The following is a 17,732-nucleotide window of genomic DNA, read 5'->3' as shown; positions in this document are numbered from 1 at the left end:
GTATGTAATTGTTAAAGTTTTAGTAAATATCCTTCTGGATTAGGTATGAATGATGGCTTACAAAACTGAAATAATACTAAATTTTTTATAATTTTTTTGGTCAATTATATATCATAAGTATCTTATGTCACCAAATATACTTCTTCATCTATTGAGATCTATAAATGTCATATAATATATCAATTTCAGGTATACGACATAAAGGTTTGATATATGTATATGTTGCAAAATGATCACCACAATAAGTCTAGTTAACATCAATCAGTACACACAGTTACACATATTTTTTCTTTTGATAAGAACTTTTAAGAAATATTCTCTTAAGCAACTATCAAACATACAATACAGTGTTATTAATTACAGTCATTATGCTGTAACATCCCCAGGAATTCATCATAATTTTTTAATGGTTATATTACTTTGTAAATAAACGCTATTTGGAATTTAGGTTAGATTTTTTGTACCTTTATTTTTGTTATAAGCAACACTATTCTGAACCATCCTCATACAAATACATTTGTGCACATAGTTAATTATTTCCCTAATATAACATCTAAAAGTGCAGTGTAGTGCAATTGCTGGGTCAAGTGATTTGTACTTTAAAAGACTTTTAAAAACATGTATTGTCAAATTGCCCTCTAGAAATGTTTGTGTCAACTTATACTCAGCATGCACTGAATGAAAATAACTGTTTTTCTCAACCCTTGACAACAGTGGTAATTATTACTATCTTGCATCTTTACCAATTTGTTAGGTGAAAAGCAGTATTTTTATGCTTTTAAAAAATTTTACAGTTCTTTAATTACTGGTGAGTTTGAATATTTTGTATATAAGTTTACATTTTCTTGATGAATTGTCTGTTCATGATTTTCCATCATTTTGCTATTACTAGTTTGACTAGATTTTTCCCTTTCTGAAGAAAACTAGTTTTCCAGTCATTGTTTGTACTTGATAAAAGCAAATGTTACTTATTTTTTAATTAAGTTTTTAATTCTAGTATAGTTAACCTACAGCGTTATATTAGCTTCAGGTGTACAGTATAGTGATTCAACAATTTTATATATTACTCGGTGCTCATTTTGTTAAGTATACTCTTATATTTACTCAAGTACAAAAGATAAAAAGTAAAATATATGTAAAAAATTCAGACTATTTCATGACCCTAAAACACAAAAAAATAAAAAACATACACACATAAAACTTTCAGCTCTCTTCTATTGTGATATGTTTACTATTTCAAGAAACACAGAATTCCTACTACCATCCATTATAGGCACCAAAGGGGCTTGAAGAGTGTCTTGTTGAGACATGACCACAAGCAACCATCCTTTTATTTTGCTTAAGGACTAGTTAATTTTCCTTGTTATTTGCTGTTTGTATTTTGTTTGCAAATTGCACTATAGCTTAAGGAACTCAAACACTAGAAATATCTTTAAGAATAGACCAATTTGTTATAATGAAAATTACGTAACTATTTTACAGGTTGTAATGAATCAAAGATTGCTTATAACCACAAAAATTTTAAAAATTGGTCACTAAAATGTGTTTTTCTGAAACATTATTATATTGAAATGCATGAAAAGTTGATAGAAGAATCAGTAAAAAAAATATTAATACAAAAAAATTCAATGGCAGAATGCTAGCACACAAATGTCGTGTAATCCCTTTTTATTTATTTTGTAAATCTTTTTCTAGTTTGCTTGCTTTTTACTTCTTAAACATCCTCTTTTTCTGTTGTTGTTGACATTAAAATACTTTGTAATAAAATTGGTCAATCTTTTCTTTTATGTTGCCTGATTTGCTGTTATAGTTAGAATTTTTTCCATATAATTATATGAGTAGCCACCTAATTTTCTTCTAGTTCTCTTGTGGTTTCATTTTTTAATTTTTTAAATTTTTAAATATTTATTTATTTTTTATTATATTATGTTAGTCACCATACAGTACGTCCCTAGTTTTTGATGTAAAGTTCCATGATTCATTACTTGCGTATAACACCCAGTGCACCATGCAATACGTGCCCTCCTTACTACCCATCACCAGCCTATCCCATTCCCCCACCCCCCTCCCCTCTGAAGCCCTCAGTTTGTTTCCCAGAGTCCATAGTCTCTCATGGTTTCATTTTTTTTTAAAGATTTTATTTATTTATTTGACAGAGATAGAGACAGCCTGCTTGAACACAAGCAGGGGGAGTGGGAGAGGAAGAAGCAGGCTCATAGCAGAGGAGCCTGATGTGGGGCTCGATCCCATAACGCTGGAATCACGCCCTGAGCCGAAGGCAGATGCTTAACCACTGTGCCACTCAGGCGCCCCTCATGGTTTCATTTTTTTAAACATTATATTCTTTAATATACCTGTAATGTACAATAATACACACAATATCAAGTAGAGTTTTAACTTATATTTTTTCCCCAATGTTTCACCAGATGTTTTAGCCATTATCAACTAGTCTGCCCTTTTCTCAATTGGTTTCAAATGCTATCTTTTTTATGTATGAAGTTCTTTTGTACACTTGGGTTCATTTATAGGTTTTGTATTATATATCATTGAACTATTTATCTGATACTGTTTCATGTACTGTTGTTTTATAAAAGTGTCTATAACCAGAAAAGCAAGGCATCAAATGGCATATTCTTAAAGCTTCTGATTTATTCCAAATCGTTTTATTTCTTATGTTAATAATCACTCCAAATTAAGGCCTGGGAATAAAAACAATGACTATTCAATCAAGATATGGCATTAAAAAATTTCTAGAACTAATAAAGGAATTCAGCAAAGTCAGGATATAAAATCATCAGACAGAAGTTAGTTTCTATACACTAACAATGAAGCAGCAGAAAGAGAAATCAAGGAATCATTCCCATTTACAATTGCACCCCAAACCATAAGATATTTAGGACTTAACCTAACTAAAGAGGTAAAAGGTCTGAACTCTGAAAACTATAGAACACTTACAAAAGAAATTGAGGAAGACACAAAGTAATAGAAAAATATTCCATGCTTATGGCTTGGAGGAACAAATATTGTTAAAATGTCTATGCTACCCAAAGCAATCTACACATTCAATGCAATACCTATCAAAATACCATCAGCATTTTTCACAGAGCTGGAACAAACAATCCTAAAATTTCTATGGAACCAGAAAAGACCCTGAATAGTCAAAGTAATGTTGGAAAAGAAAACCAAAGCTTGTGGCCTCAAGCTGTATTACAAAGCTGTAATCATTAGGATAGTATGGTACTGGCACAAAAACAGACACATAGATCAATGCAACAGAATAGAGAACTCAGAAATGGACCCTCAATTCTATGGTCAACTAATCTTTGATGAAGCAGGGAAGAATATCCAATGGAAAAAAAGATAGTCTCTTCAACAGATGGTGTTGGGAAAACTGGAAAGCCACATGCAGAAGAATGAAACTGAACTATTTTCTTACACCATACACAAAAATAAACTCAAAATGGATGAAAGGCTTAAACGTGAGACAGGAAACCATCAAAATCCTAGAGAAGAACAGAGGCAGCCACCTCTCTGACCTCGGATGCTGCAAATTCTTGCTAGACATGTCTCCGAAGGCAAGGGAAGCGAAAGCAAAAATGAACTATTGAGGTAAAAACTTTTGCACAGCAAAGGAAACAATCAACAAAACTAAAAGGCAGCCTTATGGAATGGGGGAAGATAGTAAAAAAATGACATATCAGATAAAGGGCTAGTATCCAAAATCTATAAAGAATCTATAAAGAACATCCTAAAAACATATAATCCACTCAAGAAACGGGCAGAAGACATGAACAGACATTTCTCCAAAGACGACATACAAATGGCCAATAGATGCATGAAAAAATGTTCCACATCACTTGGTATCAAGGAAATACAAACCAAAACCACAATGACATACCAACTCACACCTGTCAGAATGGCTAAATTTAACGAGACAGGAAAAAGCAGATGTTGAAGAGTATGCAGAAAAAGGGAAATGTTCTTACACTGTTGGTGGGAATGCAAGCTGATACAACCATTCTGGAAAACAGTGTGGAGATTCCTCAAAAAGTTACAAAATAGAGCTACCCTATGGGACACATGCACTCTAATGTTTATAGCAATGATGTCCACAATAGCCAAACTATGGAAAGAGCCCAAATGTCCATCAACAGATCGACAGATGAATGGATAAAGAAGCTGTGGTGTGTACACACACACACACACACACACACACACATGAATATTACTTAGCCATCAAAAAGAATGAAATCTTTGCAACAACATGGATGGAACTAGAGGTTATGCTAAGCAAAATAAGTCAGTCAGAGAAAGACAAATACCATATGATTTCACTCATAGGTGGAATTTAAGAAGCAGAACAGATGAATGTAGGGGAAGGGAAGGAAAAATAAAATAAGATAAAAAGAGAGAGAAGCAAACCATAAGAGATTCTTAACTGTAGGAAACAAACTGAGGGTTGCTGGAGGAGAGGTGGGTGGGGGCATGGGGTAACTGGGTGAGGGCATTAAGAAGGGCATTTGATTTAATGAGCACTGTGTTTTATATGCAACTGATTAATCACTAAATTCTACCCCTGAAACTAATAATACACTATATATATGTGTGTGTGTATATATATATATTATATACACAATATATTATACACACAATATATTATACACACACACATATATATATGGTGTTGGGAAAACTGGAAAGCCATACATATGTTGTGTCTGTGTGTGTATAATGTGTATACAATATATATATATATACACATATATATACAAAATATTAATACACAGTACATATAACTAATTATACATATATATATTTTGCAGGTACACAAGGTATAACTGTTTTCCATTATCCTGCTTGAAATATTGATTCATAATCCAAGTCCTGATAAATTAGGAATTATATTTGTATCATAATTCCTCTTACAGCTATAAAGAAGTGTTTGGCCTATTTCTAAGTTCAATAATATTTTACACATCCTCTTACGGTTGTTTCCATGTGTAAAGATTTTTCTGTTTCTCCGTTTAAATAACATTTTAACTATCAACAGTACTGTCAGCTTCATGATGTGATCTACTGGTTCTGGTTCCTGGAAGACCGAAATAAGACCTTTGTACAGAGTAGGTGAGATCTTGCCAAATTAGTTGGATATTCTCACAGGGGAAGTTAAGCTTCATAAACCCTTGCAAGATCCTCCTCTCCTGGAAAAGTCTTCCTCTGCAAACAGGGGCTCTCATACCTGTTTAACCTGGGAGTAGTTTTCTTTTGTCTGGGGAGGTTGTCCTTTTGATTAACTTACGCTATCATGCATACCCTTGACCTCCTCTGTCTAGGAACATCATCCTTTTGGTTCATGTGCTACTCTGAAACACTTGACTGAAGACTTTCTTTCTCTCAGAAGAAAATATCTTGTCTTTCTTAGCCACATGTTGTTTACAGTTTCTCACTTGTCTTCCGTAATCATGTATTTGGCTTTGGGAGGGGCGTATGTGGAGCAGGTAAGAGCAAAGGCAACTGTCTCAATTGCCTATATCAGCTGAATTGATGTCATATAGCCTTAAGGGAGTGCATTGTTAAGATTGCAAATATTGCACCCTTTTATCTCTGAAAGAGTGGTTGCTGTAAATCTGTTTTATCTTGTTTGTCTCTTTTGGTTTTTTGCAAGTTACTTTTCAGACTAATCAATTTACAGAAATATATTGAATTCTATATTAAGAACATCATTATCTTAACCATACTGTGGCAGTTTGTCATCAGTTTTGTGCCCATAAATAATTTCTGTGCTGTGGGTTCTTTTTTTGCAAAATAGCAATGGTGCCTACATTACAGGACTCCTGTAAGAACTTAATGAGTTAATGAATACAAAGCAATAGAAAAATGATTTAATCGATGTTCAAGAAAGGTTTATTACAGCTGTGGTTATACTTAGAAAGTTGGTAGAACATTATAGAAATATGATCCTCTTTAGACAGCATAGATTCTGCCCTTTGGTGAAATCCCCAAATCTGTAGATTTTGTGATTCAACTCTTTCCTAACTCTCTGTGTAGCACACAGTGTGTCTCCTTGCTATACAGGGCTCTTGTTGAGGCTAGGTAGTTGTTAACCATGCCAAAATTAGGATTTAGGCATATGTTCAAATCAAAGGTCACTGTAAAACAGTCAGGAATCCAGCAAACAAGCATCTGAAGGAATGCATGGATGCTGAAGCAGGAAAGCATGGGCCTAAGAATCATTTAAGATCCTAGAGAAATCTAATGCTATACCACCCAGGCATATAGAAAGTTGATAAGATGTTTATGATAATGATAATCGTCAGGAATTGAAGTTATTAAAAAAAAAAGCTAGCAGGAGAATAAATTGGAGATCCCAGCACTAAGAAAATCTTGGCTTTATAACCCAGAATCTTAAAGTTTCTACATAGAAAGGGACCTTAATAGTCATCTAGTCTAGACTTTAAGGTAGTACTTGAAGCTCCTTCTATAGCTGACCTTCTAAGAAACGAACATGGAAATGAGAACAGGAATAAGTACAAGGACACTGCGGACCACTGGGAAAGGACCATCATGTGAGTGGGGATAAAAAGTTTAGTCACCAAGATTAAGCATTCATGTTTGTGGTTTGCTTTTTAAATTGATGATGGCATGGAGCATAGTAGCTTAAAGGTGCATGAAGTATTGAAAGGGACAGAGTCAGAAGGAATAGTGGGAACCCAGGACCTAGATTGAAGAAGAGTAGGAATTTGGATCACCTGGGTGGATGTGTGTACGAGAAGGAGGAGGAAGCACTGAGAAGAACAGAGACTCAGAAGCCACTGACTTGGGAGAAAGCCAGGTTATGGTTCCCTAGTAACTTCTAGGACTTATACACAGACTAACTGTGGAGGTAGGGGTTGGAACACTAGCAGTACTGTTGTGGAATACCAAAAACAATAGTGCATCAAGAGAATATAATAGGTATGTTCTCTAGCAATTATGAGAACTGTGTCAGGAGGGCAGAAAAGCTGCAATTAATTTTTCTGGAACTCATAATAATATGAAGAGAAACATGGGTCCCGTAACTATCCTACTCAATGGCTAGAAACGACACCCATGCAGCATGGAAAGGGAACAGTGAAAGGAGCACAGGATTCAAGATGTTAGGTTGGAATATTAGAATATAAGCATAGGTATTTTAGGACATTGTGAAATCATGCCTGTATCTCCTCTAATGCCTATATTCTATAATTCAGATCCTTATACGGAATGAGACAATCCTCATCAATAGCAGTGTGCTATCGTAGGAAAACTTGGGCATTTAACTTACACATACCTGGATTAAAGATCTGCCTCCATGGACTCTTGACAGATGTGTGGCTTTGATAAATTATAGAGCTTGTCAGAACCTCAGTTTCCTTATCTGTAAAATGAGGATAACAATTACTACCTCACAAGGTTGTTGTGAGAATTAGAATATGATGTGAATATGATATGTATAAACAGAGAACAATGCCTTGTACCAAGAAGGCATATAGGGAATTATTATTCCTTTTTTTTAATATTTATTTACTTATTTTTGGGAGAGAGAGAGGGTGGCAGAAGGGGCAGAGGGAGAGAATATCCAAGCAGACTCCCACTGAGTGCAGAGCCCAACATGAGATTCGGTCTTATGACCCATGAGATTAGTATCTGAGTGGAAACCCAGAGTCGGACATTTAACCAACTGAGCCACCCAGACATCCCAGGAATTATTATTTCTTATTTAAAGAAAGTTACACTCATTTTAGTTTTGTGACTATCCCACAAAAGTCCTTAGGTTCGTCTCACACTTTTTATCTCTAGGCTTTGGAAGTTAAAAGGGTTGCTGTAGTAGGGTTGGTTCTTTTTGTCACCCTTTCAGTAGAGTCTAGGGAATGGAGACATCATAGAATGTTCAAGTAAGAAGAGGCCCTAAAGATCAGTTAGTCAAAACTTTTTGCTCTGCAGATGGAAAAACTTAAACCGAGAAAGAACAAGTGACAAGTCACAAAACAAGGGAGCCAGACTTAAACACCGCCCAGGGCACTTCTCTCAGCAGCCCAGGGCCCCAGAGCTGTAACACTTGTAGAGATTTAGATGCTGAGACCCTTTGTTTCTTATCCCAGTGGAGTCACTCTCCAGAGACACAAAATTGCTCTCCCTTGATATAAAAATTGAAAACCAAAAATCTTAGTTCAAATGTCACAAAGAAGCAGACTATGGGAATAGAGGAGAGAATACATATGAGTTGAGAAATTCGAAGTCATTGATTGCTCTGTGCTAGGTATTCAGCTAGATTATTTACATATATTATTTTGTATATTTTTATGTATTTTATATTATTACATATATTATTTCATTTACTTGTCAAAATTCAGGTATTTTTATTTCCTCTATTTTATAAATGAGACAGCTGTTGCACCAATATGTTGAGTAATTTGTCTAATCACTCTGCTAGTATGAGGTAAATCTAGGATTTGAATCTGGGCCGTCTGACATGGGAGTTCATGTTTTTAATCATTTTATTATATTTACTCCTTTCAGGAAGATAGTAAATCTATAGAGTGATCAACTTGTCCAGGTTTGTCTGGAACTTTGTAAGATTTAGCACTGAAAGTTCTGAGTCCCAGGAAGCCCTCTCAAACCAAATATCCCTTTATGCTATCCCATGTGAAACCATGTATTATCAAAAATGACAATACATGTGATTGTTTTTCCAATGCTAATACACTATGTGACTTTAGGAGACTGTTTCAGAGTGGTGGGAGTAGTATACTGAAATTAACACTTAACTGGAATCAGAAGATTGAGACTCTTAGGATTCTCTTGTATTTGCTGGCTTTTAGCTAGGTACTTCTCCCTCCTAAATCTGAGTATTACATGTATAAAAAGAATATTTTTTAAAAACTATCTTAGGGAGTTTTCTCAAGTTTTAAGTGAAAGCATCATGGAAACTCTTTTTAACAGCAACACCTGAACCATATGCAAGGGAGAGTGATGATGATGATGATGATGATGATGATGATTTAGGTTCAGTAAAGTAAAATTCTTACTTAGAAATGTTCAGTAGTTTTTACCATATACAGAATCAAGCAAGCAGTCCCTTATTCTTTCAATAAATATTTATTGAGCCTGACTGTGCCAAGTATCAGAACACAAAGGGCCTTTGTGACCTGGCCCTGTCTTCCTTTCCAATCCCATCTCCTGCATCTCTCTCACCCTACTTTTCATCCATCTTAGTGGGTTTGCATTTCCCAAAGCATGCAATGCTCTTTTTATGCCTCTGTGCCTTTAGTTGTTCCATAAATACCAGTGTTCCTCAAGGCTTGTTCTCTCGTCTCCACCTCTGCTGATGTTATGCACTCTCCTTTTCTATCCTCATATACACTCAAGAGATTCAGTAAGATTCCAGATCTTTTATCTCTAGCCCTTAACTGTCTGCTGGGAGTTATACCCCTATTTATAAGTACCTACTACACAGTATACTTGGGCATTTCACATATACTTCGAACTCAACTGGTCTAAAACTGAACTCAGTATTTCCTTACATTTGTTCTTTTTACCATATCTCCTTTAGGGTGCCATCTCCCCAGCTATCATCCAGTATGGAAACATGAGTCTTTTTAGATTCTTCCTTATTTCATCCCAATATCTAAATATTTATGAAGTCCACCAGATTATATTCTTCATTAGCTCCCAAAGACATTTCCTACCACCCAATCCCATTACTACAATTTCAGGCTATCACCTCTTCTTAACTGGCTGACTTAGGTTTCTTCCCAGGCTTCCTGTGTTTATGGTTTTCTCTTCTCATTACTGCCTTCCACTCCAATTTTGCAGTCCATCCTACAAACTGTTGACACAATCTTTCTAAAAGAACTCAATTTTTAAACTTTTTAGTCCATAATTCTTCAATGACTCTGTAGCATTCAAGATAAAGTTCCAATTTTGTAGTGTCATATACAAGGCTCTTTGTTACCTAGATGTTGTCTACCTCTCTAAGTTCATCTCCTAACACTCCCTTTTTTTTAGGCCTACCCATACAAAGCTCCAACCATAGAGAACTATTTGTTGTTCCCTATCTACCAACTGTAAGATTTCTAACTTCCTTATTTTGTACATTCTATGTCCTCTACTTGAAATATCATTTCCCCCTTACATTTTTCTTTGTCTAGCAATCTCCTACTCATCTTATAAATGTCATCACTCTAGGAATCTTTTCCTGACCAGCTAAATTTTTGGTTGCCACCTAAACCTTTTGTTCTCCCATGCTGTATATTTCACTACTTTTCTAACCCCAGTCATTCTGTATTATAATTGCTTACTTACCTGTTTATCTCCCCTATAGGCAGTGAGCAATGTGAGGACAGGGATTATATCTTAGTCATCTAACTCTATGATTTAGCATAGTACCTGGTGCATAGTAAATGTTTTTAAAAGAGTATGTGAGTGAATGAATGAGCCAGGTTAAGTTATGCTAGTACTTTAGAGGCTGGTGATTGGGATAGAAGAGGGAGTATGGAACAGCTGGAGACAGTAACAAGTTTGTAGGACTAAATCCTATAGAGATGTGCTACATTAATTACAAGTCTTTGCTTGCAAGTGATAGGAACCAAACTAGCTTGAGTGCTAGTTTTTTTTTAAAGGAGTTCATTAAAAGATACAAAAGTGTTTCATGTACTCCAAGGGTAACCATGTTTCATGAAGGATCTTAAAACTCTCTTTGTTCCTTAACTCAGGTGTTATTCTTCTCTGTTTTAGAGACAGGCTTTCTCTGCTTCTTCCCTGTGACAGAATGTGGTGACCCTACAAAACCCCATAATTCTATTTTATAATTTACTTTCTGCATCATGTTGGTCATCAAGCCCCCAAAATCATTCTTCCTCAGCATCTCTAAAATAAATCATTTTGTATGGGGCTACACACCCAGAGACTAGCTGTCTCTCATAATTTCAATTTCCTACTGAAGAAAATATGATTAGTTTAATTCAGTCAAACAGCTGGGACTTGGGACCAGGATTCACAATGCAGACTTGCTGCCACAGGTACACTGCTTTTCATCAGGTGGCCAGAAGTCTAATTCTTGATAATGAAGAGCTGGAGATGCATCTTAAGTATTTCCTCTGTGCTGAGTAGGGCAGGTCTAAAAGTATTTATAGGTCATAAATACAAATAGCAAAGCTCTTTGCATATTTCATGGTTAGCAGTCTCTTCATTCTTGCTAACGTTATATATTTGTACCATTCTAGATAGTAGATAAGGCATAGGGAACAGTGGCAAATGCCTTGAGGAAATGAGCTGACAAGAGTTATGAGAGTTGTAACCAGTTCAATCAAATGGGATAGGGTTTAAAGCAGGACTTCACTCTCACAGGAATTCTTACTAGTATCTGAAGTGAAAACTAAGAGCTTGGCATAACTTGAATGGGATGAATTTGGCACCTGTGGGGGTTAGAAAGAAGGCTGTAGGTAAATGGAAGCTCAGGACCCAATATCTAATAAAAGCTCAGTTAATGATTGTCAGTTAATGAATGAATAAGTGGTACCTGCTTCCAGACACTGAGCACTTAGTTCAGGGCTGTAAGCCTAATTCCATATCCCACTCTCTGGTATGGATAAGGATCTTCATATACATCCTTGGTGTTTATGGGCTTGATGACTGGTAGGACTAAGATGTAGGGTATAGGTCTCTAATACTTGCCACTTGATAGGGCCAGAGCCCTTGGGAAATGACCATGGAGAAATAATATAGTATTCTCTTTTGAGACCTGGATCCTTTCTCTCTTTGAGGACTGACAACACTGAATAACAGTTTGTTGTATAGAGTATGTCTGTGCTGTAAGCTTCTGGTAGTCAGACATGTTTTATTTGTGTATTTCTGGTTTCTAGCACATGGTGTGGAACATAGTTGTTGCTCGTCCAATATTAGTTAAGTGAAAGAAAAAATAAATCATTTCCAAGTATAATATCATTAATCTAATATTTGCTTTTGACTCAAATCATGTACAAATTAAAATATATTTTGTTTTCTAATGTATCTGGCTGCTGCCTGACTTGGTTTAAGAAAATGTACTTTCACTATTGCTTTTACCTTTAAGAAGTCACTGAATATTACACAGAAAGTGCTATTACTGGTCAATTAGATAACATGCACAGTGTCATACATGGAGAATAAATATTTCTCTTCTAGACAAAGTAATTGCTGCCTTGTCGTAATTGATGTTCAAGGAAAGAACTCTGTCATATTGTATATTCCAAACTCTTTGTCATCCTTTGCTAAACAGCCATTTGACTATCCTTCTAGACATTGATTTGTCATTAGAGATGAGGCATTTTTTTAATGACGCATTTAAATTTGATGCTTCATAGTACATGCAAAGGCACTCCAACCGATATCTCTGGTACCCACATGTCTATTTGTGTGTTTGACTGTCCAAAGAGAAGAGATTCCCAATAGTTAGTGAACATAAATTATTAGATACTCCTTTTTTGCTTTATTTTCTTAGGCAAAGGCAATTTATATTATACAGCTTTTTCTTCTAAAGATTTATTTATTTCGAGAGAGAAAGAGAGAGGGTGAGCGGGGTGAGGGACAGAGGGAGAGGGAGAGAGAGAATTTCAAGCAGACTCTGCACTGAGCATGGAGCCTGGTGTGGGGCTCAATCCCATGACCCTGAGATCATGACCTGAGCCAAAATCAAGAGTTGGACACTCAACCGACTAAGCCACCTAGGCTCCTCTATATTATACTGCTTTTAATGCATTGTTCTGGTCACAGTTTAGAGGTTTCTGTTTTTATTTGTGTGAAATAGCTCTAAAGTGAGCATCCCTAGACACACAAAATGCAAATGTAAAATCAAGGATAATGGCAGTAAAATAGGCCAAAATCTCCAGATTTTATAGTTTGTACTTTTTATATCGTTTTAGTGGTTTAACATAGAATTTTCAGTAAGATAGTGTTAGTCGACCAAAGTTACCTTCCTATACTGTGAAAGCAAAGCAAAGCCTTGCTATGCAGCAAAAGCCCATTTGTTCACCTAGTAGATATTTATTGAACAGTTGCTAATTCTGAAGGCCATTCTGTAGCCATCTACTCTGCCACACTCGATTTATGTGGAGTCCCTCTCCAGGAGATGCCTGGACCGTTGGCATGCTCTTTCTTCTTACTGAGGTTATACTGCTAATTTCTCTCTGGCCTCCTTCCTGGTGATGAGGAAGGGCTCCTTTTCTCCTTTTACTAAAGATCTAGGTAAAATAGAGGCAAGCTTGGTTCTGTGCTTCCTTCTCATGGTCCCCCTTATTTTGGTACCCAAACAGGAGTCTTCTGCAGGCCTGTTTATCATTTCTGCTGCATGGAAGAGAGAGAAGATATTAATTACAAGAAGAAAAAATATTCTGACACTCTCAGATCTTCTACTTTAAGCTACCCTTACTATCAGCAGGATAGTCCTTACTCTGAGGTCCTATTTTGATCTGAGTCAGAGAACCTCTTTTCCTCAGAGATATGGTTAGTGAGGATGCAGTCATCTTTCTCAGACATCGGGGTGTGTGTGTGTGTGTGTGTGTGTGTGTGTGTGTGGTTAGTGTTCTATAGAATGGCAGGCCCTAGATAGGTTCTCTGTAGATTAAAAAGGAGATCGCTAAGCGTTTGAAGAGTTTATAATCTTGTAGGAGAAACTTTCATAAACAAATACTTACAATGTAAAGTGTCAAGTGCTATAATAGGGTACATAGAAAATAACATGAGATTGCCAAGATTGGAGTGACTAATACTGTCTGGAGAGATTAAGGTATGCTTCAGAAAGGCAATTGTGTTTGAACTGGTTGAGAGAAATTTGACAAGCTTCCAAAGAGGGAAAGTACTCTTTTCTGACATGAAGCATAGAAGTGGGAAAGAGGATGTCACCTCCTGCAAATAGTGAGTGAGTCATGAGGTTGTGGAACCCATTGGTTAAGGACATAAACTCTGGAGTCAAGCTTGCAAGGGTTTGATATCAGCTTAACTACTTACTGGTTCTAAAGAGTTACTAATGTTTGGTGCTTCAACTTCCTTATCCATAAAATGGAGGTGCTTATGAGAGGATCAACCTCACAGGGTAGTTTTAAGGAATATAAATGAGATAGAACATGTAAAGCATTTAGAATAGTATCTGGCACATATCAAGCAACGATTTTATCATGAATATGTGGCTGGTAATTGTGAGAGCTGAGATTGCAGAATGAAGCAATCTCAGGCCTCAAGGGTTTTGTTCAAACCATGAATTTGGACTTTATCCTGAAGACATTGCAAAGCCTTTTTCAATAGGCAAGTAAAACAATCAGCTTAAAAAAAAAAAACAAAAACTTTGTAAAGAAAAATCATTCTAATTAATAATTTCTATACTTAGCAAGAGATCATTTAATAAGTAAGAATAACAACACCAGAAACCAAGACCTGAAAATGCTTTCTTCCCCATCCAAGATGGGATAATCAATGGCACCAACATTTTGGATCACTGTCTTTCTTGCCTTGAACTCTATGATTTGAATTTTTTTTTTTTTTTGAGGTTGTCAGTCAGGATCAGATTTTATTTCTGCTTCTTGGGACAAAGGGAAAAATTGGGGATTAAGGGAAGATTTTTTTTTAAACTTTGGTTTTTTTTAATTAATATTTTTTTATTATATTATGTTGGTCACCATACAGTACACCCCTAGTTTTTGATGTAAAGTTCCATGATTCATTACTTGCATGTAACACCCTAAACCACTTATATTTGGATACCGTTCAGGTCTCTTGATAGGATATAGCTTTCTGATAAGTAGACACAGGTCTTAGCCAGATTATCCAATCCAATCTCTTAGAAGAATGAAGCTTAGCTTGGGAAGGACAGTATAAGACTAAGGAGAAACATTCTTTCATCAGCTCATTTGGAGCATCATTCTCAATTCCTACTTCTGGAACATTGTATAATGACCTGCACATGGCTGGCACTCAAGCAATATTTTATTCACTATAAATCTCTGGGGGATCCAATATTAGTTGATATCCTACAGCAAAATCACTGTTTTGAGAGTTATAGCTACCATGAATCAAGTGATCAAATACCAGATAGTATGCTGATCTTTTTTAATGGGTCAAATCGAAGTTTGTCTATTTAAAAATCCTTTACTTCTTCCCATCACACCTAGAATAAAACAGCTTATAAATCCCTGCAGAATCTGGGCCTACTCATCTCTTCAAAATCAGGTATCATTTTCTACTTACCATATTGTAGGCATGATGCTTTTCTTTTGGTTCATCAAACTTACCAAGTTCATTACTGCCTGAAGGTTTCTGCACTGGCCAGTCCTTTGCTTGGAAAGGTGCTCCACTTTCTCTGCTCCTTCTTAATTACTGGATCTTAGTAAAGGCCATGTTTTCTGAAAGTCTTCACTGATCACTCTAAAGCAGCTATGTATATAACCTAAGCCCATTATATCATTCTATTTTAATTCTCTATATAATACTTTTTAATCAGATTTTTTAAATCTGTCCATGTATTTATTATTTATATCTTCCATGGAATATAAATTCCAAGGAAGCAGGATCATGTCTCTCTTTTTCACCACCATATTCTTAGCACCCAGAATTGTCCCTGGCACATAGTTGGTACTCAGTAAATATCAATTGAATGAATAAATCTATTCCTAACTGTAACCTTGCAAAGCAGTTAACTATTATCTTCATTTTATTGGTGAAAGAACAAAAGAATAGATTGCCCAAGATGATATAGCTGCAAATTTTTGAGCCAGGGCAAAATCAAGTCTCATTAAACCCAAAGCCCATACCCTTTTTATTAGACCATTTAGTCTTAGCCCAGCTACTGTTGGTCTCTGAGGTTGCTTTTAGAGTGAATTAGACTGGTTTCTGCACATGAGGGGCTCACAATTGAGTGGGAAAAATGAACAAATCATTGATTATAAGATAGTGTCATAGGCATTTCAGTAAAGGTATGGATAAATTGTTATAATGTTACAAAGAAGGGATAAAGATAAGCTTTTTGTAGAGGTGTCTTTAAAGATAATTAGAAGTTTTGGGACACCTGGGTAGCTTAGTCAGTTAAGTGTCTGTCTCTTCATTTTGTCTCAGGTCATGATCTCAGGGTCATGGGCTCCAGCCTCATTTCGAGCTCCTTGCTTAGCAGTAAGTCTGCTGGAGATTTTCTCTCTCCCTGCCCTCTTCCTGCCCCCCCCCCCAAATAAATAAATAAATAATTAAAAAAAAAAGATATTTGGACGTTTTCCAGGCAGAGAGGGATAGAGAGGATGTTAAGAAGAGAGACATCATAATGTATGTCTGATAATAGAAAAAAAATGTTCTGTGTGCCTGTAGTGATCATGTGGACTCCTTTTTTTAAGGCCCTGTGTCAGATATTACAGCATCATACTGTGGTCAGGTCCGAGGCCAGATATAAGAACCTTAACTACATCTGCCACCAGGCTCTTATGCCCAGAACTGCAGGTGGCGTTAGGTTAAAGTTACTCCTCTTCTTCTCTCACCCTCCAGAACCTGCAGAGTAACTAAAAATTCAGACTTTGGCTCCAGACTCTTGTGTTCAAATCCAGGCCTTGGTAGTTATGTGGTCTTGGGAAAGTTACTTATCCTTTCTATAAAATGAGGATACTAAGAGTACTTATCTGATAGATTGGTGTGAGGATGAAATGAGTCAATATAAGTAATATGTATAGAACAGAACCTGGCACATAGCAAGCATTCACTGTTATTATTAGTAGTAGTGGGGAACTGAATATGTGTGCTTAGAATACCAAAACTTAAGTGTTGAGTAGGGGAACGTGGTAATGAGGCGAGGTAAAAATGTAGAAGATGCATAATCCATTCGTACCTTGCACATTGCTGTGTTAACTGATAGAATGTATGCCAACTGTCTGCCACATAGTGAGCACTCAAGAAATGGTTAGTTCTGTCTTAATGATGAGGGTGATGATAATGTTTATCATTATCCCAAGCCTGTCCAGCTTGACTAAGCCTCTTGCTGTTTGGCACTTGGCTAGCCAGTGGTGGTATAGTCATGAGAAAGACAGACATGAACCTACTTAGAACATACACATGAGTTCAGGCTGAGTGCAGGGGTCATGTTTTATTCATTTTTGTGTTTAATGCCTAACACTGTGTGATTGCAAGATGACTATATTGAATTGATTCATTCATTAGTGAGATGACGTTATCTGACTTTACATTATGTTAATTTGACTTGACAGTCAAATGAAGGGTTTGAAAATCAGCCTTATGTCACATGTTGAGGATCTGCTCTGAACAAAAGTCTTTTCCCTTTATGTCAGTTCCTAGTTATCATATTCTTAAATTTAGGGAAATTAGGCTAGGTTTAAAAGAAACCAAATACCAAGTGTTTTTTCTTGTTGTTGTTGTTGCTGTTGTTTTTGAATCAAGATAACTAAGACTATAATTGGGTCAATATTTTTAAGGTCCAGTGCTGAACCAAGTATTGACCTGAGTACCTTATGTTCTTCTGCTTATTTAATCTTTACAACTCAGAGCTCTGTGATGGGGAACTCAAGCCAAGACACAAAGGATTCCAGGCACTTGTCCAGGGCCACACGTATAGTAAATGGTAGTGGTGTGACCAGTTCCAAAATCTTCTGGTTCTCAACTCTGTTCTTGTTCCATTGTGTCTTTCTGCCTTACTAAGATCTCTTGACAACCTTAGTGTGTCCTGATAGATTTACCCCTTTTACCACATT

Source organism: Ursus americanus, chromosome 12, assembly GCF_024610735.1.
Source record: "Ursus americanus isolate L20-20 chromosome 12, mUrsAme1.1.p, whole genome shotgun sequence".
Taxonomy (NCBI): domain Eukaryota; kingdom Metazoa; phylum Chordata; class Mammalia; order Carnivora; family Ursidae; genus Ursus; species Ursus americanus.
This window is presented reverse-complemented; position numbering follows the sequence as displayed.